At 43.2% G+C, this 19,075-nt stretch overlaps 22 non-coding genes across 22 annotated transcripts; 5 read left to right on the plus strand and 17 right to left on the minus strand.

Moving 5' to 3' along the window:
* Positions 1-495: 495 nt before the first annotated feature.
* On the minus strand, positions 496-577 carry TRNAS-GCU (transfer RNA serine (anticodon GCU)). Its single transcript has one exon. It is a non-coding gene; the product is annotated as a tRNA-Ser (tRNA).
* Positions 578-1,264: 687 nt separating this feature from the next.
* TRNAT-UGU (transfer RNA threonine (anticodon UGU)) lies at positions 1,265-1,333 on the minus strand. Its single transcript has one exon. It is a non-coding gene; the product is annotated as a tRNA-Thr (tRNA).
* A 1,022-nt stretch (positions 1,334-2,355) lies between these two features.
* Positions 2,356-2,450, plus strand: TRNAI-UAU (transfer RNA isoleucine (anticodon UAU)). Its single transcript has 2 exons — positions 2,356-2,393; positions 2,415-2,450. It is a non-coding gene; the product is annotated as a tRNA-Ile (tRNA).
* Positions 2,451-3,938: 1,488 nt separating this feature from the next.
* Positions 3,939-4,010, minus strand: TRNAT-CGU (transfer RNA threonine (anticodon CGU)). The gene has a single exon. It is a non-coding gene; the product is annotated as a tRNA-Thr (tRNA).
* A 546-nt stretch (positions 4,011-4,556) lies between these two features.
* On the minus strand, positions 4,557-4,638 carry TRNAS-GCU (transfer RNA serine (anticodon GCU)). The gene has a single exon. It is a non-coding gene; the product is annotated as a tRNA-Ser (tRNA).
* Positions 4,639-5,325: 687 nt separating this feature from the next.
* On the minus strand, positions 5,326-5,398 carry TRNAT-UGU (transfer RNA threonine (anticodon UGU)). The gene has a single exon. It is a non-coding gene; the product is annotated as a tRNA-Thr (tRNA).
* Positions 5,399-5,862: 464 nt separating this feature from the next.
* TRNAS-GCU (transfer RNA serine (anticodon GCU)) lies at positions 5,863-5,939 on the minus strand. The gene has a single exon. It is a non-coding gene; the product is annotated as a tRNA-Ser (tRNA).
* Positions 5,940-6,419: 480 nt separating this feature from the next.
* On the plus strand, positions 6,420-6,514 carry TRNAI-UAU (transfer RNA isoleucine (anticodon UAU)). The gene is made up of 2 exons: positions 6,420-6,457; positions 6,479-6,514. It is a non-coding gene; the product is annotated as a tRNA-Ile (tRNA).
* Positions 6,515-8,002: 1,488 nt separating this feature from the next.
* TRNAT-CGU (transfer RNA threonine (anticodon CGU)) lies at positions 8,003-8,074 on the minus strand. The gene has a single exon. It is a non-coding gene; the product is annotated as a tRNA-Thr (tRNA).
* A 546-nt stretch (positions 8,075-8,620) lies between these two features.
* Positions 8,621-8,702, minus strand: TRNAS-GCU (transfer RNA serine (anticodon GCU)). Its single transcript has one exon. It is a non-coding gene; the product is annotated as a tRNA-Ser (tRNA).
* Positions 8,703-9,389: 687 nt separating this feature from the next.
* On the minus strand, positions 9,390-9,462 carry TRNAT-UGU (transfer RNA threonine (anticodon UGU)). The gene has a single exon. It is a non-coding gene; the product is annotated as a tRNA-Thr (tRNA).
* Positions 9,463-9,926: 464 nt separating this feature from the next.
* Positions 9,927-10,003, minus strand: TRNAS-GCU (transfer RNA serine (anticodon GCU)). The gene has a single exon. It is a non-coding gene; the product is annotated as a tRNA-Ser (tRNA).
* Positions 10,004-10,483: 480 nt separating this feature from the next.
* TRNAI-UAU (transfer RNA isoleucine (anticodon UAU)) lies at positions 10,484-10,578 on the plus strand. Its single transcript has 2 exons — positions 10,484-10,521; positions 10,543-10,578. It is a non-coding gene; the product is annotated as a tRNA-Ile (tRNA).
* Positions 10,579-12,077: 1,499 nt separating this feature from the next.
* TRNAT-CGU (transfer RNA threonine (anticodon CGU)) lies at positions 12,078-12,149 on the minus strand. The gene has a single exon. It is a non-coding gene; the product is annotated as a tRNA-Thr (tRNA).
* A 546-nt stretch (positions 12,150-12,695) lies between these two features.
* TRNAS-GCU (transfer RNA serine (anticodon GCU)) lies at positions 12,696-12,777 on the minus strand. The gene has a single exon. It is a non-coding gene; the product is annotated as a tRNA-Ser (tRNA).
* A 687-nt stretch (positions 12,778-13,464) lies between these two features.
* Positions 13,465-13,537, minus strand: TRNAT-UGU (transfer RNA threonine (anticodon UGU)). The gene has a single exon. It is a non-coding gene; the product is annotated as a tRNA-Thr (tRNA).
* A 1,021-nt stretch (positions 13,538-14,558) lies between these two features.
* Positions 14,559-14,653, plus strand: TRNAI-UAU (transfer RNA isoleucine (anticodon UAU)). The gene is made up of 2 exons: positions 14,559-14,596; positions 14,618-14,653. It is a non-coding gene; the product is annotated as a tRNA-Ile (tRNA).
* A 1,487-nt stretch (positions 14,654-16,140) lies between these two features.
* On the minus strand, positions 16,141-16,212 carry TRNAT-CGU (transfer RNA threonine (anticodon CGU)). Its single transcript has one exon. It is a non-coding gene; the product is annotated as a tRNA-Thr (tRNA).
* Positions 16,213-16,758: 546 nt separating this feature from the next.
* On the minus strand, positions 16,759-16,840 carry TRNAS-GCU (transfer RNA serine (anticodon GCU)). The gene has a single exon. It is a non-coding gene; the product is annotated as a tRNA-Ser (tRNA).
* Positions 16,841-17,527: 687 nt separating this feature from the next.
* On the minus strand, positions 17,528-17,600 carry TRNAT-UGU (transfer RNA threonine (anticodon UGU)). The gene has a single exon. It is a non-coding gene; the product is annotated as a tRNA-Thr (tRNA).
* A 464-nt stretch (positions 17,601-18,064) lies between these two features.
* Positions 18,065-18,141, minus strand: TRNAS-GCU (transfer RNA serine (anticodon GCU)). Its single transcript has one exon. It is a non-coding gene; the product is annotated as a tRNA-Ser (tRNA).
* Positions 18,142-18,621: 480 nt separating this feature from the next.
* Positions 18,622-18,716, plus strand: TRNAI-UAU (transfer RNA isoleucine (anticodon UAU)). The gene is made up of 2 exons: positions 18,622-18,659; positions 18,681-18,716. It is a non-coding gene; the product is annotated as a tRNA-Ile (tRNA).
* Positions 18,717-19,075: the final 359 nt, after the last annotated feature.

Raw genomic sequence — 19,075 nt, forward strand, 5'->3', positions numbered from 1 at the left:
TTTACCTAGGTAGATCTCCAGGTATATGAATTTCTGGTTGTGTAAAAATGGCTGTATATCTCTGCATGTGTTCAGTACGTCATCATACATCTGATTTGCGAAAGCGTGTGTGCTTATGTTGGTGATACATTGTCGGTATGCGTTTGAGTATGTACTTTTACGGGTATGTATGTATTGAGTAGGATGCTGAACAGGTTCATGAGTTTAGATAGCAGGTCAGAATGATGGCAAAAGGAACATGTAAAAGGCAGACAACTAAAAGAAAAAAGAATTTGGGATGTAAGCTTGGGAGTTTACTAACTGCGCTGATTTTGGCTCCTATAATAGTAAAGAATGGAAACCTACGAGGAAAGTCTTTGACTAATTTCATTCTCCGCCTGCACCAATGAACTTATTTTTACATCTCTATTTCCATATCTGTACTCATTCCTGTCTTTCACAGGGAGGTTGAAAGACTTTGGTCTATGTTTAAATGCAGACTATAAAGAAAAAATACGACGAAGGTGGGATTCGAACCCACGCGTGCAGAGCACAATGGATTAGCAGTCCATCGCCTTAACCACTCGGCCACCTCGTCTGTTTGGGAACGGTGCTCGAGTCCCATGCTTAAAGAAGAGATAAAACAATGGTGGTGCAAAGTCAGTGAAAAATAGATCATGTTTGTCATAATAGAAACAAGATCGTTGACTCGTTCTTCCTTACCCGGCCATTGATAGATAAACACATCAAGTTGAAGTTCAGAAAAATATAACAAGAGCTCCTGGAGGGTTCACAACACTAATCCAGAGGAAGGTGCTTGAGCTTCCGTATGGCACACCATTAGTAGTAAAACCAGCATAACGCAAGCTCCAGTTTCCCAGTGTTTGGCATCATTCAACGTTTCCAGCCAAGATCAAAGTTCAGATGCTGCTGCTTCCTGTGATGTCATTGAATTTAAATAGTGAGTGATGGCAATAACCCTTTTCCAATTAAATTTTGCCACATCAACGTCCCTGAAAATAGAGAAAGGCGTGCAACCCAGAACCGCTGTACTGTTCAATAGAGTAAGGGCTTCACCGTGATCATCTGCATCTGTCATCACAAGATTATCAAGGTCTTTTTCTTGAAGAAATTAGGTCCAGAAAGCCGACCTTCCCCACAGACTATTCAGACACCTTGCGCTTGTGGCTTTGTTATAGGCCCGAATCCATTGGTAAAAGGTTGCACAGGTACAATGTGCAATATCAGTTCCTATTCAACAATGTTCAAGAAAATTACCATTTGGAGGCCCTGATGAGGATCGAACTCACCCCTGGTTTACAAGACCAGTGCTCTGCCACTGAGCTACAGAGCCCCTCAGGTTACGACGCATAACAGCAACACAACGAGCACACAACATGATGTTTACTGGGTAGACATATTTGAAGGGTGTGTGAGAATGTATGTATATGATTGTGATTTGACCTGTTTTTTTCTGGCCGATTTTTTGAGGAGCAGCTAATTTGTGCGTATTCCGTGCAATTTTAGGGTGACTAATGAGGAGATGTGATGCGTGAAAGTTGAAAAAAACATGTACATGGCAGCAGAGAGACAATATGGATATTACCTTTGCTTTTTTAAATTTCTATCCGGATTCTGGCTCAAAGGGTAGTCAAGCACAGCAGATTGCATTCCTGCCAGTAACACGACAACCTTGTTTGTGTCCTTCTTAATCAACTAACATGCATATTTTCACTTTTGTCTGTATGTTCTTTGAAAGCCAATGGCAATGGTGCTTAGAGCAATGCAGATGTTTAAAAAAGATTTCAAAAGTTAAAATCGACAAAGGTGGGATTCGAAACCACGCGTGTACAGTAGATTAGCAGTCTATCTCCTTAACTACTCGGCCACCTCGTCTACAGGGATTATGTTAGGCATTCAAGTCTTTACAGGTAATAACACAAACATCTTCAAAATAGAACCACAATGCGTTCCTTGTTGAGGTACATCCAGCCGTTTGCAGGAAAACTGCCTCACTTGCTGTTGAGAAAAATTCATCAAAGTCCTGGGGTGTTTATAGGCATCGCCAAGATGACATTGGGAGGTGTTTCAATTGACACGTGTTGAATATGAGGAAGAGCATCATGCTGGCTCCAGTGGCACTGCCTGCAGCATGACAAAAATGTAGAAGGGACATTTGACTGCACCATTGGCTGAACATCAGTGGCAAAGTGTATATCAGGCTAAAAGGTAAGCTCCAGTGGCACAATATGGGCACTACAAGGCACCCATAATTTGGTGTCAGCTAAAAAGACAATGCCAGAGCTTGTGGGTGCTTTTGTACACTTGTGTGTGTGTTTGTGGGTGTAGTTTCATGTCGAAAACCAAAACACAGCAGCTCCAGTGGCGCAATCGGTTAGCGCGCGGTACTTATACAGCAGTACATGCAGTGAGCAATGCCGAGGTTGTGAGTTCAAGCCTCACCTGGAGCAACTTTGGAACTTTTTACTAATTCACCTCAAAACTGAATTATTGAACCAATAAATGTTCTGGACATTTTTTGGTTCACCTCAAGGTTTCCTTGATTGTCAGTTAATGTTGTATGACAGCTCCTCTGCCTTTTAGACATGGAATACTCATTGCAAGTTATTTATGGGGTGTTTGCGCTTTAAATACAGCTACGGAGGGTTTTTGAAAATAGAACAGAAAATAAAAAATGTCAACTGTTATTATACTCCATTTTCTGCTGAGCACCACTTACGGAAGACATTTGTAAAGGTAGAAAAAGGGTTACTGGAGTAGGATCCAGGAGACAATATCAACTTACAAAGAATAATGTTGTCTATTTACTGCATTATCGCCTTTGAAGCAAACCTCTGAGAATAAATACCCTTTCACTAATCAGGCAGTCACTTTGATAAAATCAAGCAGAACAAGGATGCTGATAGGAACTCGCCTCATTTGCATATGGGCTAGGGCTTCTGGGAGCCATGAGAATTAGGAGTTGAAGGTTTTGCAGATCGAGATTGCTAAAGGGCTGGGCATTTGCACAGACCTCTCCATGCCTGATTGGTGCCGAAGGTTAGTTGCAAGTGGTCCCCTGCTCACCCTACCTTACACAGGGCCATGCCCAGTTAGGCCCCTCAGGGCTAGGCCCGGCAGGGCTAAGCCCGGCGTTTGTCAGGCGAAGTGCCTGGACCCCTGCTCATTATACCTCAGAATCTGGTCTAGCTATTGCAGACATGGGGAATGGTGCTTATATCCCATTGACAGCGCCCACAAGCTGCATACTAATAGCCAATGATGTGTGAATGCGGTCAGGGTAGCAGACATATAGAACAATTGGGTGGGTTCGCTTCCGAACTGGATGCACAGGAGCAGGAGAGAATGGCTGTTGGCGATGTATGCAACTTGCTCTGCGTGAACACATCTACCGACCCCTTCCCCTACACACACGGGCACATACACACACACACACACACATAGCCATTGGAGCTATGCAGAGCTAATCAGAAAGATTGGTAATCATTAGAACATGAAAGATATGTGTTCATTTTTTATTAAACTTGTGGACTCCCGCAGAAACGGAGGGACTCACATCTCTAATTGAGGCTTGCTTACCTCTATACAAATGTGTTTGCTGGCTGTCTTTCTTCAACTGGTATGTGCGGTTGTGTCTGTCTTTGTCTTTCAACACGCCTGGCACGTTTACATTATCAAAGAGATGATTGTATGGAGATGGGGAACACCCCTCCGTTGCATTGTGAACTTGAACAGTCTTTTCACCAAAGCAGCTACATGCGACATTGCAAGGTTTTTGTCAGTCTTTGCCTGAAAACATTAGGCCTTCCTCTCGAACTCTATTTCACTCCTTCTGTGGAAGACTTCAATTATGAGGATGCATCCCGTCATAAAAGGTTCTCTGTAGATGGTGCAACTCTGGCTTCTCTTCCCCGTGCTTTTTGAAAATAATCCGCCCGAGGCCCTGATGAGGTTTGAACTCATGACCCCTGGTTTACGAGACCAGTGCTCTGCCACTGAGCTACAAGGCCACCTGCTGCTTGCTCACAGCCAACAACAGAAAGTGCAAAGAAACCATGGGTTTTACCTAGGTAGATCTCCAGGTATATGAATTTCTGGTTGTGTAAAAATGGCTGTATATCTCTGCATGTGTTCAGTACGTCATCATACATCTGATTTGCGAAAGCGTGTGTGCTTATGTTGGTGATACATTGTCGGTATGCGTTTGAGTATGTACTTTTACGGGTATGTATGTATTGAGTAGGATGCTGAACAGGTTCATGAGTTTAGATAGCAGGTCAGAATGATGGCAAAAGGAACATGTAAAAGGCAGACAACTAAAAGAAAAAAGAATTTGGGATGTAAGCTTGGGAGTTTACTAACTGCGCTGATTTTGGCTCCTATAATAGTAAAGAATGGAAACCTACGAGGAAAGTCTTTGACTAATTTCATTCTCCGCCTGCACCAATGAACTTATTTTTACATCTCTATTTCCATATCTGTACTCATTCCTGTCTTTCACAGGGAGGTTGAAAGACTTTGGTCTATGTTTAAATGCAGACTATAAAGAAAAAATACGACGAAGGTGGGATTCGAACCCACGCGTGCAGAGCACAATGGATTAGCAGTCCATCGCCTTAACCACTCGGCCACCTCGTCTGTTTGGGAACGGTGCTTGAGTCCCATGCTTAAAGAAGAGATAAAACAATGGTGGTGCAAAGTCAGTGAAAAATAGATCATGTTTGTCATAATAGAAACAAGATCGTTGACTCGTTCTTCCTTACCCGGCCATTGATAGATAAACACATCAAGTTGAAGTTCAGAAAAATATAACAAGAGCTCCTGGAGGGTTCACAACACTAATCCAGAGGAAGGTGCTTGAGCTTCCGTATGGCACACCATTAGTAGTAAAACCAGCATAACGCAAGCTCCAGTTTCCCAGTGTTTGGCATCATTCAACGTTTCCAGCCAAGATCAAAGTTCAGATGCTGCTGCTTCCTGTGATGTCATTGAATTTAAATAGTGAGTGATGGCAATAACCCTTTTCCAATTAAATTTTGCCACATCAACGTCCCTGAAAATAGAGAAAGGCGTGCAACCCAGAACCGCTGTACTGTTCAATAGAGTAAGGGCTTCACCGTGATCATCTGCATCTGTCATCACAAGATTATCAAGGTCTTTTTCTTGAAGAAATTAGGTCCAGAAAGCCGACCTTCCCCACAGACTATTCAGACACCTTGCGCTTGTGGCTTTGTTATAGGCCCGAATCCATTGGTAAAAGGTTGCACAGGTACAATGTGCAATATCAGTTCCTATTCAACAATGTTCAAGAAAATTACCATTTGGAGGGCCTGATGAGGATCGAACTCACGACCCCTGGTTTACAAGACCAGTGCTCTGCCACTGAGCTACAGAGCCCCTCACGTTACGATGCATAACAGCAACACAACGAGCACACAACATGATGTTTACTGGGTAGACATATTTGAAGGGTGTGTGAGAATGTATGTATATGATTGTGATTTGACCTGTTTTTTTCTGGCCGATTTTTTGAGGAGCAGCTAATTTGTGCGTATTCCGTGCAATTTTAGGGTGACTAATGAGGAGATGTGATGCGTGAAAGTTGAAAAAAACATGTACATGGCAGCAGAGAGACAATATGGATATTACCTTTGCTTTTTTAAATTTCTATCCGGATTCTGGCTCAAAGGGTAGTCAAGCACAGCAGATTGCATTCCTGCCAGTAACACGACAACCTTGTTTGTGTCCTTCTTAATCAACTAACATGCATATTTTCACTTTTGTCTGTATGTTCTTTGAAAGCCAATGGCAATGGTGCTTAGAGCAATGCAGATGTTTAAAAAAGATTTCAAAAGTTAAAATCGACAAAGGTGGGATTCGAAACCACGCGTGTACAGTAGATTAGCAGTCCATCGCCTTAACCACTCGGCCACCTCGTCTACAGGGATTATGTTAGGCATTCAAGTCTTTACAGGTAATAACACAAACATCTTCAAAATAGAACCACAATGCGTTCCTTGTTGAGGTACATCCAGCCGTTTGCAGGAAAACTGCCTCACTTGCTGTTGAGAAAAATTCATCAAAGTCCTGGGGTGTTTATAGGCATCGCCAAGATGACATTGGGAGGTGTTTCAATTGACACGTGTTGAATATGAGGAAGAGCATCATGCTGGCTCCAGTGGCACTGCCTGCAGCATGACAAAAATGTAGAAGGGACATTTGACTGCACCATTGGCTGAACATCAGTGGCAAAGTGTATATCAGGCTAAAAGGTAAGCTCCAGTGGCACAATATGGGCACTACAAGGCACCCATAATTTGGTGTCAGCTAAAAAGACAATGCCAGAGCTTGTGGGTGCTTTTGTACACTTGTGTGTGTGTTTGTGGGTGTAGTTTCATGTCGAAAACCAAAACACAGCAGCTCCAGTGGCGCAATCGGTTTGCGCGCGGTACTTATACAGCAGTACATGCAGTGAGCAATGCCGAGGTTGTGAGTTCAAGCCTCACCTGGAGCAACTTTGGAACTTTTTACTAATTCACCTCAAAACTGAATTATTGAACCAATAAATGTTCTGGACATTTTTTGGTTCACCTCAAGGTTTCCTTGATTGTCAGTTAATGTTGTATGACAGCTCCTCTGCCTTTTAGACATGGAATACTCATTGCAAGTTATTTATGGGGTGTTTGCGCTTTAAATACAGCTACGGAGGGTTTTTGAAAATAGAACAGAAAATAAAAAATGTCAACTGTTATTATACTCCATTTTCTGCTGAGCACCACTTACGGAAGACATTTGTAAAGGTAGAAAAAGGGTTACTGGAGTAGGATCCAGGAGACAATATCAACTTACAAAGAATAATGTTGACTATTTACTGCATTATCGCCTTTGAAGCAAACCTCTGAGAATAAATACCCTTTCACTAATCAGGCAGTCACTTTGATAAAATCAAGCAGAACAAGGATGCTGATAGGAACTCGCCTCATTTGCATATGGGCTAGGGCTTCTGGGAGCCATGAGAATTAGGAGTTGAAGGTTTTGCAGATCGAGATTGCTAAAGGGCTGGGCATTTGCACAGACCTCTCCATGCCTGATTGGTGCCGAAGGTTAGTTGCAAGTGGTCCCCTGCTCACCCTACCTTACACAGGGCCATGCCCAGTTAGGCCCCTCAGGGCTAGGCCCGGCAGGGCTAAGCCCGGCGTTTGTCAGGCGAAGTGCCTGGACCCCTGCTCATTATACCTCAGAATCTGGTCTAGCTATTGCAGACATGGGGAATGGTGCTTATATCCCATTGACAGCGCCCACAAGCTGCATACTAATAGCCAATGATGTGTGAATGCGGTCAGGGTAGCAGACATATAGAACAATTGGGTGGGTTCGCTTCCGAACTGGATGCACAGGAGCAGGAGAGAATGGCTGTTGGCGATGTATGCAACTTGCTCTGCGTGAACACATCTACCGACCCCTTCCCCTACACACACGGGCACATACACACACACACACACACATAGCCATTGGAGCTATGCAGAGCTAATCAGAAAGATTGGTAATCATTAGAACATGAAAGATATGTGTTCATTTTTTATTAAACTTGTGGACTCCCGCAGAAACGGAGGGACTCACATCTCTAATTGAGGCTTGCTTACCTCTATACAAATGTGTTTGCTGGCTGTCTTTCTTCAACTGGTATGTGCGGTTGTGTCTGTCTTTGTCTTTCAACACGCCTGGCACGTTTACATTATCAAAGAGATGATTGTATGGAGATGGGGAACACCCCTCCGTTGCATTGTGAACTTGAACAGTCTTTTCACCAAAGCAGCTACATGCGACATTGCAAGGTTTTTGTCAGTCTTTGCCTGAAAACATTAGGCCTTCCTCTCGAACTCTATTTCACTCCTTCTGTGGAAGACTTCAATTATGAGGATGCATCCCGTCATAAAAGGTTCTCTGTAGATGGTGCAACTCTGGCTTCTCTTCCCCGTGCTTTTTGAAAATAATCCGCCCGAGGCCCTGATGAGGTTTGAACTCATGACCCCTGGTTTACGAGACCAGTGCTCTGCCACTGAGCTACAAGGCCACCTGCTGCTTGCTCACAGCCAACAACAGAAAGTGCAAAGAAACCATGGGTTTTACCTAGGTAGATCTCCAGGTATATGAATTTCTGGTTGTGTAAAAATGGCTGTATATCTCTGCATGTGTTCAGTACGTCATCATACATCTGATTTGCGAAAGCGTGTGTGCTTATGTTGGTGATACATTGTCGGTATGCGTTTGAGTATGTACTTTTACGGGTATGTATGTATTGAGTAGGATGCTGAACAGGTTCATGAGTTTAGATAGCAGGTCAGAATGATGGCAAAAGGAACATGTAAAAGGCAGACAACTAAAAGAAAAAAGAATTTGGGATGTAAGCTTGGGAGTTTACTAACTGCGCTGATTTTGGCTCCTATAATAGTAAAGAATGGAAACCTACGAGGAAAGTCTTTGACTAATTTCATTCTCCGCCTGCACCAATGAACTTATTTTTACATCTCTATTTCCATATCTGTACTCATTCCTGTCTTTCACAGGGAGGTTGAAAGACTTTGGTCTATGTTTAAATGCAGACTATAAAGAAAAAATACGACGAAGGTGGGATTCGAACCCACGCGTGCAGAGCACAATGGATTAGCAGTCCATCGCCTTAACCACTCGGCCACCTCGTCTGTTTGGGAACGGTGCTTGAGTCCCATGCTTAAAGAAGAGATAAAACAATGGTGGTGCAAAGTCAGTGAAAAATAGATCATGTTTGTCATAATAGAAACAAGATCGTTGACTCGTTCTTCCTTACCCGGCCATTGATAGATAAACACATCAAGTTGAAGTTCAGAAAAATATAACAAGAGCTCCTGGAGGGTTCACAACACTAATCCAGAGGAAGGTGCTTGAGCTTCCGTATGGCACACCATTAGTAGTAAAACCAGCATAACGCAAGCTCCAGTTTCCCAGTGTTTGGCATCATTCAACGTTTCCAGCCAAGATCAAAGTTCAGATGCTGCTGCTTCCTGTGATGTCATTGAATTTAAATAGTGAGTGATGGCAATAACCCTTTTCCAATTAAATTTTGCCACATCAACGTCCCTGAAAATAGAGAAAGGCGTGCAACCCAGAACCGCTGTACTGTTCAATAGAGTAAGGGCTTCACCGTGATCATCTGCATCTGTCATCACAAGATTATCAAGGTCTTTTTCTTGAAGAAATTAGGTCCAGAAAGCCGACCTTCCCCACAGACTATTCAGACACCTTGCGCTTGTGGCTTTGTTATAGGCCCGAATCCATTGGTAAAAGGTTGCACAGGTACAATGTGCAATATCAGTTCCTATTCAACAATGTTCAAGAAAATTACCATTTGGAGGGCCTGATGAGGATCGAACTCACGACCCCTGGTTTACAAGACCAGTGCTCTGCCACTGAGCTACAGAGCCCCTCACGTTACGACGCATAACAGCAACACAACGAGCACACAACATGATGTTTACTGGGTAGACATATTTGAAGGGTGTGTGAGAATGTATGTATATGATTGTGATTTGACCTGTTTTTTTCTGGCCGATTTTTTGAGGAGCAGCTAATTTGTGCGTATTCCGTGCAATTTTAGGGTGACTAATGAGGAGATGTGATGCGTGAAAGTTGAAAAAAACATGTACATGGCAGCAGAGAGACAATATGGATATTACCTTTGCTTTTTTAAATTTCTATCCGGATTCTGGCTCAAAGGGTAGTCAAGCACAGCAGATTGCATTCCTGCCAGTAACACGACAACCTTGTTTGTGTCCTTCTTAATCAACTAACATGCATATTTTCACTTTTGTCTGTATGTTCTTTGAAAGCCAATGGCAATGGTGCTTAGAGCAATGCAGATGTTTAAAAAAGATTTCAAAAGTTAAAATCGACAAAGGTGGGATTCGAAACCACGCGTGTACAGTAGATTAGCAGTCCATCGCCTTAACCACTCGGCCACCTCGTCTACAGGGATTATGTTAGGCATTCAAGTCTTTACAGGTAATAACACAAACATCTTCAAAATAGAACCACAATGCGTTCCTTGTTGAGGTACATCCAGCCGTTTGCAGGAAAACTGCCTCACTTGCTGTTGAGAAAAATTCATCAAAGTCCTGGGGTGTTTATAGGCATCGCCAAGATGACATTGGGAGGTGTTTCAATTGACACGTGTTGAATATGAGGAAGAGCATCATGCTGGCTCCAGTGGCACTGCCTGCAGCATGACAAAAATGTAGAAGGGACATTTGACTGCACCATTGGCTGAACATCAGTGGCAAAGTGTATGTCAGGCTAAAAGGTAAGCTCCAGTGGCACAATATGGGCACTACAAGGCACCCATAATTTGGTGTCAGCTAAAAAGACAATGCCAGAGCTTGTGGGTGCTTTTGTACACTTGTGTGTGTGTTTGTGGGTGTAGTTTCATGTCGAAAACCAAAACACAGCAGCTCCAGTGGCGCAATCGGTTTGCGCGCGGTACTTATACAGCAGTACATGCAGTGAGCAATGCCGAGGTTGTGAGTTCAAGCCTCACCTGGAGCAACTTTGGAACTTTTTACTAATTCACCTCAAAACTGAATTATTGAACCAATAAATGTTCTGGACATTTTTTGGTTCACCTCAAGGTTTCCTTGATTGTCAGTTAATGTTGTATGACAGCTCCTCTGCCTTTTAGACATGGAATACTCATTGCAAGTTATTTATGGGGTGTTTGCGCTTTAAATACAGCTACGGAGGGTTTTTGAAAATAGAACAGAAAATAAAAAATGTCAACTGTTATTATACTCCATTTTCTGCTGAGCACCACTTACGGAAGACATTTGTAAAGGTAGAAAAAGGGTTACTGGAGTAGGATCCAGGAGACAATATCAACTTACAAAGAATAATGTTGTCTATTTACTGCATTATCGCCTTTGAAGCAAACCTCTGAGAATAAATACCCTTTCACTAATCAGGCAGTCACTTTGATAAAATCAAGCAGAACAAGGATGCTGATAGGAACTCGCCTCATTTGCATATGGGCTAGGGCTTCTGGGAGCCATGAGAATTAGGAGTTGAAGGTTTTGCAGATCGAGATTGCTAAAGGGCTGGGCATTTGCACAGACCTCTCCATGCCTGATTGGTGCCGAAGGTTAGTTGCAAGTGGTCCCCTGCTCACCCTACCTTACACAGGGCCATGCCCAGTTAGGCCCCTCAGGGCTAGGCCCGGCAGGGCTAAGCCCGGCGTTTGTCAGGCGTTCGTCAGGCGAAGTGCCTGGACCCCTGCTCATCATACCTCAGAATCTGGTCTAGCTATTGCAGACATGGGGAATGGTGCTTATATCCCATTGACAGCGCCCACAAGCTGCATACTAATAGCCAATGATGTGTGAATGCGGTCAGGGTAGCAGACATATAGAACAATTGGGTGGGTTCGCTTCCGAACTGGATGCACAGGAGCAGGAGAGAATGGCTGTTGGCGATGTATGCAACTTGCTCTGCGTGAACACATCTACCGACCCCTTCCCCTACACACACGGGCACATACACACACACACACACACATAGCCATTGGAGCTATGCAGAGCTAATCAGAAAGATTGGTAATCATTAGAACATGAAAGATATGTGTTCATTTTTTATTAAACTTGTGGACTCCCGCAGAAACGGAGGGACTCACATCTCTAATTGAGGCTTGCTTACCTCTATACAAATGTGTTTGCTGGCTGTCTTTCTTCAACTGGTATGTGCGGTTGTGTCTGTCTTTGTCTTTCAACACGCCTGGCACGTTTACATTATCAAAGAGATGATTGTATGGAGATGGGGAACACCCCTCCGTTGCATTGTGAACTTGAACAGTCTTTTCACCAAAGCAGCTACATGCGACATTGCAAGGTTTTTGTCAGTCTTTGCCTGAAAACATTAGGCCTTCCTCTCGAACTCTATTTCACTCCTTCTGTGGAAGACTTCAATTATGAGGATGCATCCCGTCATAAAAGGTTCTCTGTAGATGGTGCAACTCTGGCTTCTCTTCCCCGTGCTTTTTGAAAATAATCCGCCCGAGGCCCGGATGAGGTTTGAACTCATGACCCCTGGTTTACGAGACCAGTGCTCTGCCACTGAGCTACAAGGCCACCTGCTGCTTGCTCACAGCCAACAACAGAAAGTGCAAAGAAACCATGGGTTTTACCTAGGTAGATCTCCAGGTATATGAATTTCTGGTTGTGTAAAAATGGCTGTATATCTCTGCATGTGTTCAGTACGTCATCATACATCTGATTTGCGAAAGCGTGTGTGCTTATGTTGGTGATACATTGTCGGTATGCGTTTGAGTATGTACTTTTACGGGTATGTATGTATTGAGTAGGATGCTGAACAGGTTCATGAGTTTAGATAGCAGGTCAGAATGATGGCAAAAGGAACATGTAAAAGGCAGACAACTAAAAGAAAAAAGAATTTGGGATGTAAGCTTGGGAGTTTACTAACTGCGCTGATTTTGGCTCCTATAATAGTAAAGAATGGAAACCTACGAGGAAAGTCTTTGACTAATTTCATTCTCCGCCTGCACCAATGAACTTATTTTTACATCTCTATTTCCATATCTGTACTCATTCCTGTCTTTCACAGGGAGGTTGAAAGACTTTGGTCTATGTTTAAATGCAGACTATAAAGAAAAAATACGACGAAGGTGGGATTCGAACCCACGCGTGCAGAGCACAATGGATTAGCAGTCCATCGCCTTAACCACTCGGCCACCTCGTCTGTTTGGGAACGGTGCTCGAGTCCCATGCTTAAAGAAGAGATAAAACAATGGTGGTGCAAAGTCAGTGAAAAATAGATCATGTTTGTCATAATAGAAACAAGATCGTTGACTCGTTCTTCCTTACCCGGCCATTGATAGATAAACACATCAAGTTGAAGTTCAGAAAAATATAACAAGAGCTCCTGGAGGGTTCACAACACTAATCCAGAGGAAGGTGCTTGAGCTTCCGTATGGCACACCATTAGTAGTAAAACCAGCATAACGCAAGCTCCAGTTTCCCAGTGTTTGGCATCATTCAACGTTTCCAGCCAAGATCAAAGTTCAGATGCTGCTGCTTCCTGTGATGTCATTGAATTTAAATAGTGAGTGATGGCAATAACCCTTTTCCAATTAAATTTTGCCACATCAACGTCCCTGAAAATAGAGAAAGGCGTGCAACCCAGAACCGCTGTACTGTTCAATAGAGTAAGGGCTTCACCGTGATCATCTGCATCTGTCATCACAAGATTATCAAGGTCTTTTTCTTGAAGAAATTAGGTCCAGAAAGCCGACCTTCCCCACAGACTATTCAGACACCTTGCGCTTGTGGCTTTGTTATAGGCCCGAATCCATTGGTAAAAGGTTGCACAGGTACAATGTGCAATATCAGTTCCTATTCAACAATGTTCAAGAAAATTACCATTTGGAGGGCCTGATGAGGATCGAACTCACGACCCCTGGTTTACAAGACCAGTGCTCTGCCACTGAGCTACAGAGCCCCTCACGTTACGACGCATAACAGCAACACAACGAGCACACAACATGATGTTTACTGGGTAGACATATTTGAAGGGTGTGTGAGAATGTATGTATATGATTGTGATTTGACCTGTTTTTTTCTGGCCGATTTTTTGAGGAGCAGCTAATTTGTGCGTATTCCGTGCAATTTTAGGGTGACTAATGAGGAGATGTGATGCGTGAAAGTTGAAAAAAACATGTACATGGCAGCAGAGAGACAATATGGATATTACCTTTGCTTTTTTAAATTTCTATCCGGATTCTGGCTCAAAGGGTAGTCAAGCACAGCAGATTGCATTCCTGCCAGTAACACGACAACCTTGTTTGTGTCCTTCTTAATCAACTAACATGCATATTTTCACTTTTGTCTGTATGTTCTTTGAAAGCCAATGGCAATGGTGCTTAGAGCAATGCAGATGTTTAAAAAAGATTTCAAAAGTTAAAATCGACAAAGGTGGGATTCGAAACCACGCGTGTACAGTAGATTAGCAGTCTATCTCCTTAACTACTCGGCCACCTCGTCTACAGGGATTATGTTAGGCATTCAAGTCTTTACAGGTAATAACACAAACATCTTCAAAATAGAACCACAATGCGTTCCTTGTTGAGGTACATCCAGCCGTTTGCAGGAAAACTGCCTCACTTGCTGTTGAGAAAAATTCATCAAAGTCCTGGGGTGTTTATAGGCATCGCCAAGATGACATTGGGAGGTGTTTCAATTGACACGTGTTGAATATGAGGAAGAGCATCATGCTGGCTCCAGTGGCACTGCCTGCAGCATGACAAAAATGTAGAAGGGACATTTGACTGCACCATTGGCTGAACATCAGTGGCAAAGTGTATATCAGGCTAAAAGGTAAGCTCCAGTGGCACAATATGGGCACTACAAGGCACCCATAATTTGGTGTCAGCTAAAAAGACAATGCCAGAGCTTGTGGGTGCTTTTGTACACTTGTGTGTGTGTTTGTGGGTGTAGTTTCATGTCGAAAACCAAAACACAGCAGCTCCAGTGGCGCAATCGGTTAGCGCGCGGTACTTATACAGCAGTACATGCAGTGAGCAATGCCGAGGTTGTGAGTTCAAGCCTCACCTGGAGCAACTTTGGAACTTTTTACTAATTCACCTCAAAACTGAATTATTGAACCAATAAATGTTCTGGACATTTTTTGGTTCACCTCAAGGTTTCCTTGATTGTCAGTTAATGTTGTATGACAGCTCCTCTGCCTTTTAGACATGGAATACTCATTGCAAGTTATTTATGGGGTGTTTGCGCTTTAAATACAGCTACGGAGGGTTTTTGAAAATAGAACAGAAAATAAAAAATGTCAACTGTTATTATACTCCATTTTCTGCTGAGCACCACTTACGGAAGACATTTGTAAAGGTAGAAAAAGGGTTACTGGAGTAGGATCCAGGAGACAATATCAACTTACAAAGAATAATGTTGTCTATTTACTGCATTATCGCCTTTGAAGCAAACCTCTGAGAATAAATACCCTTTCACTAATCAGGCAGTCACTTTGATAAAATCAAGCAGAACAAGGATGCTGATAGGAACTCGCCTCATTTGCATATGGGCTAGGGCTTCTGGGAGCCATGAGAATTAGGAGTTGAAGGTTTTGCAGATCGAGATTGCTAAAGGGCTGGGCATTTGCACAGACCTCTCCATGCCTGATTGGTGCCGAAGGTTAGTTGCAAGTGGTCCCCTGCTCACCCTACCTTACACAGGGCCATGCCCAGTTAGGCCCCTCAGGGCTAGGCCCGGCAGGGCTAAGCCCGGCGTTTGTCAGGCGAAGTGCCTGGACCCCTGCTCATTATACCTCAGAATCTGGTCTAGCTATTGCAGACATGGGGAATGGTGCTTATATCCCATTGACAGCGCCCACAAGCTGCATACTAATAGCCAATGATGTGTGAATGCGGTCAGGGTAGCAGACATATAGAACAATTGGGTGGGTTCGCTTCCGAACTGGATGCACAGGAGCAGGAGAGAATGGCTGTTGGCGATGTATGCAACTTGCTCTGCGTGAACACATCTACCGACCCCTTCCCCTACACACACGGGCACATACACACACACACACACACATAGCCATTGGAGCTATGCAGAGCTAATCAGAAAGATTGGTAATCATTAGAACATGAAAGATATGTGTTCATTTTTTATTAAACTTGTGGACTCCCGCAGAAACGGAGGGACTCACATCTCTAATTGAGGCTTGCTTACCTCTATACAAATGTGTTTGCTGGCTGTCTTTCTTCAACTGGTATGTGCGGTTGTGTCTGTCTTTGTCTTTCAACACGCCTGGCACGTTTACATTATCAAAGAGATGATTGTATGGAGATGGGGAACACCCCTCCGTTGCATTGTGAACTTGAACAGTCTTTTCACCAAAGCAGCTACATGCGACATTGCAAGGTTTTTGTCAGTCTTTGCCGAAAACATTAGGCCTTCCTCTCGAACTCTATTTCACTCCTTCTGTGGAAGACTTCAATTATGAGGATGCATCCCGTCATAAAAGGTTCTCTGTAGATGGTGCAACTCTGGCTTCTCTTCCCCGTGCTTTTTGAAAATAATCCGCCAGAGGCCCTGATGAGGTTTGAACTCATGACCCCTGGTTTACGAGACCAGTGCTCTGCCACTGAGCTACAAGGCCACCTGCTGCTTGCTCACAGCCAACAACAGAAAGTGCAAAGAAACCATGGGTTTTACCTAGGTAGATCTCCAGGTATATGAATTTCTGGTTGTGTAAAAATGGCTGTATATCTCTGCATGTGTTCAGTACGTCATCATACATCTGATTTGCGAAAGCGTGTGTGCTTATGTTGGTGATACATTGTCGGTATGCGTTTGAGTATGTACTTTTACGGGTATGTATGTATTGAGTAGGATGCTGAACAGGTTCATGAGTTTAGATAGCAGGTCAGAATGATGGCAAAAGGAACATGTAAAAGGCAGACAACTAAAAGAAAAAAGAATTTGGGATGTAAGCTTGGGAGTTTACTAACTGCGCTGATTTTGGCTCCTATAATAGTAAAGAATGGAAACCTACGAGGAAAGTCTTTGACTAATTTCATTCTCCGCCTGCACCAATGAACTTATTTTTACATCTCTATTTCCATATCTGTACTCATTCCTGTCTTTCACAGGGAGGTTGAAAGACTTTGGTCTATGTTTAAATGCAGACTATAAAGAAAAAATACGACGAAGGTGGGATTCGAACCCACGCGTGCAGAGCACAATGGATTAGCAGTCCATCGCCTTAACCACTCGGCCACCTCGTCTGTTTGGGAACGGTGCTTGAGTCCCATGCTTAAAGAAGAGATAAAACAATGGTGGTGCAAAGTCAGTGAAAAATAGATCATGTTTGTCATAATAGAAACAAGATCGTTGACTCGTTCTTCCTTACCCGGCCATTGATAGATAAACACATCAAGTTGAAGTTCAGAAAAATATAACAAGAGCTCCTGGAGGGTTCACAACACTAATCCAGAGGAAGGTGCTTGAGCTTCCGTATGGCACACCATTAGTAGTAAAACCAGCATAACGCAAGCTCCAGTTTCCCAGTGTTTGGCATCATTCAACGTTTCCAGCCAAGATCAAAGTTCAGATGCTGCTGCTTCCTGTGATGTCATTGAATTTAAATAGTGAGTGATGGCAATAACCCTTTTCCAATTAAATTTTGCCACATCAACGTCCCTGAAAATAGAGAAAGGCGTGCAACCCAGAACCGCTGTACTGTTCAATAGAGTAAGGGCTTCACCGTGATCATCTGCATCTGTCATCACAAGATTATCAAGGTCTTTTTCTTGAAGAAATTAGGTCCAGAAAGCCGACCTTCCCCACAGACTATTCAGACACCTTGCGCTTGTGGCTTTGTTATAGGCCCGAATCCATTGGTAAAAGGTTGCACAGGTACAATGTGCAATATCAGTTCCTATTCAACAATGTTCAAGAAAATTACCATTTGGAGGGCCTGATGAGGATCGAACTCACGACCCCTGGTTTACAAGACCAGTGCTCTGCCACTGAGCTACAGAGCCCCTCACGTTACGATGCATAACAGCAACACAACGAGCACACAACATGATGTTTACTGGGTAGACATATTTGAAGGGTGTGTGAGAATGTATGTATATGATTGTGATTTGACCTGTTTTTTTCTGGCCGATTTTTTGAGGAGCAGCTAATTTGTGCGTATTCCGTGCAATTTTAGGGTGACTAATGAGGAGATGTGATGCGTGAAAGTTGAAAAAAACATGTACATGGCAGCAGAGAGACAATATGGATATTACCTTTGCTTTTTTAAATTTCTATCCGGATTCTGGCTCAAAGGGTAGTCAAGCACAGCAGATTGCATTCCTGCCAGTAACACGACAACCTTGTTTGTGTCCTTCTTAATCAACTAACATGCATATTTTCACTTTTGTCTGTATGTTCTTTGAAAGCCAATGGCAATGGTGCTTAGAGCAATGCAGATGTTTAAAAAAGATTTCAAAAGTTAAAATCGACAAAGGTGGGATTCGAAACCACGCGTGTACAGTAGATTAGCAGTCCATCGCCTTAACCACTCGGCCACCTCGTCTACAGGGATTATGTTAGGCATTCAAGTCTTTACAGGTAATAACACAAACATCTTCAAAATAGAACCACAATGCGTTCCTTGTTGAGGTACATCCAGCCGTTTGCAGGAAAACTGCCTCACTTGCTGTTGAGAAAAATTCATCAAAGTCCTGGGGTGTTTATAGGCATCGCCAAGATGACATTGGGAGGTGTTTCAATTGACACGTGTTGAATATGAGGAAGAGCATCATGCTGGCTCCAGTGGCACTGCCTGCAGCATGACAAAAATGTAGAAGGGACATTTGACTGCACCATTGGCTGAACATCAGTGGCAAAGTGTATATCAGGCTAAAAGGTAAGCTCCAGTGGCACAATATGGGCACTACAAGGCACCCATAATTTGGTGTCAGCTAAAAAGACAATGCCAGAGCTTGTGGGTGCTTTTGTACACTTGTGTGTGTGTTTGTGGGTGTAGTTTCATGTCGAAAACCAAAACACAGCAGCTCCAGTGGCGCAATCGGTTTGCGCGCGGTACTTATACAGCAGTACATGCAGTGAGCAATGCCGAGGTTGTGAGTTCAAGCCTCACCTGGAGCAACTTTGGAACTTTTTACTAATTCACCTCAAAACTGAATTATTGAACCAATAAATGTTCTGGACATTTTTTGGTTCACCTCAAGGTTTCCTTGATTGTCAGTTAATGTTGTATGACAGCTCCTCTGCCTTTTAGACATGGAATACTCATTGCAAGTTATTTATGGGGTGTTTGCGCTTTAAATACAGCTACGGAGGGTTTTTGAAAATAGAACAGAAAATAAAAAATGTCAACTGTTATTATACTCCATTTTCTGCTGAGCACCACTTACGGAAGACATTTGTAAAGGTAGAAAAAGGGTTACTGGAGTAGGATCCAGGAGACAATATCAACTTACAAAGAATAATGTTGTCTATTTACT

This window comes from Ambystoma mexicanum, unplaced genomic scaffold, assembly GCF_040938575.1.
Source record: "Ambystoma mexicanum isolate Mex_15411 unplaced genomic scaffold, UKY_AmexF1_1 Mex_scaf46, whole genome shotgun sequence".
In the NCBI taxonomy this organism is placed as follows: Eukaryota; Metazoa; Chordata; class Amphibia; order Caudata; family Ambystomatidae; genus Ambystoma; species Ambystoma mexicanum.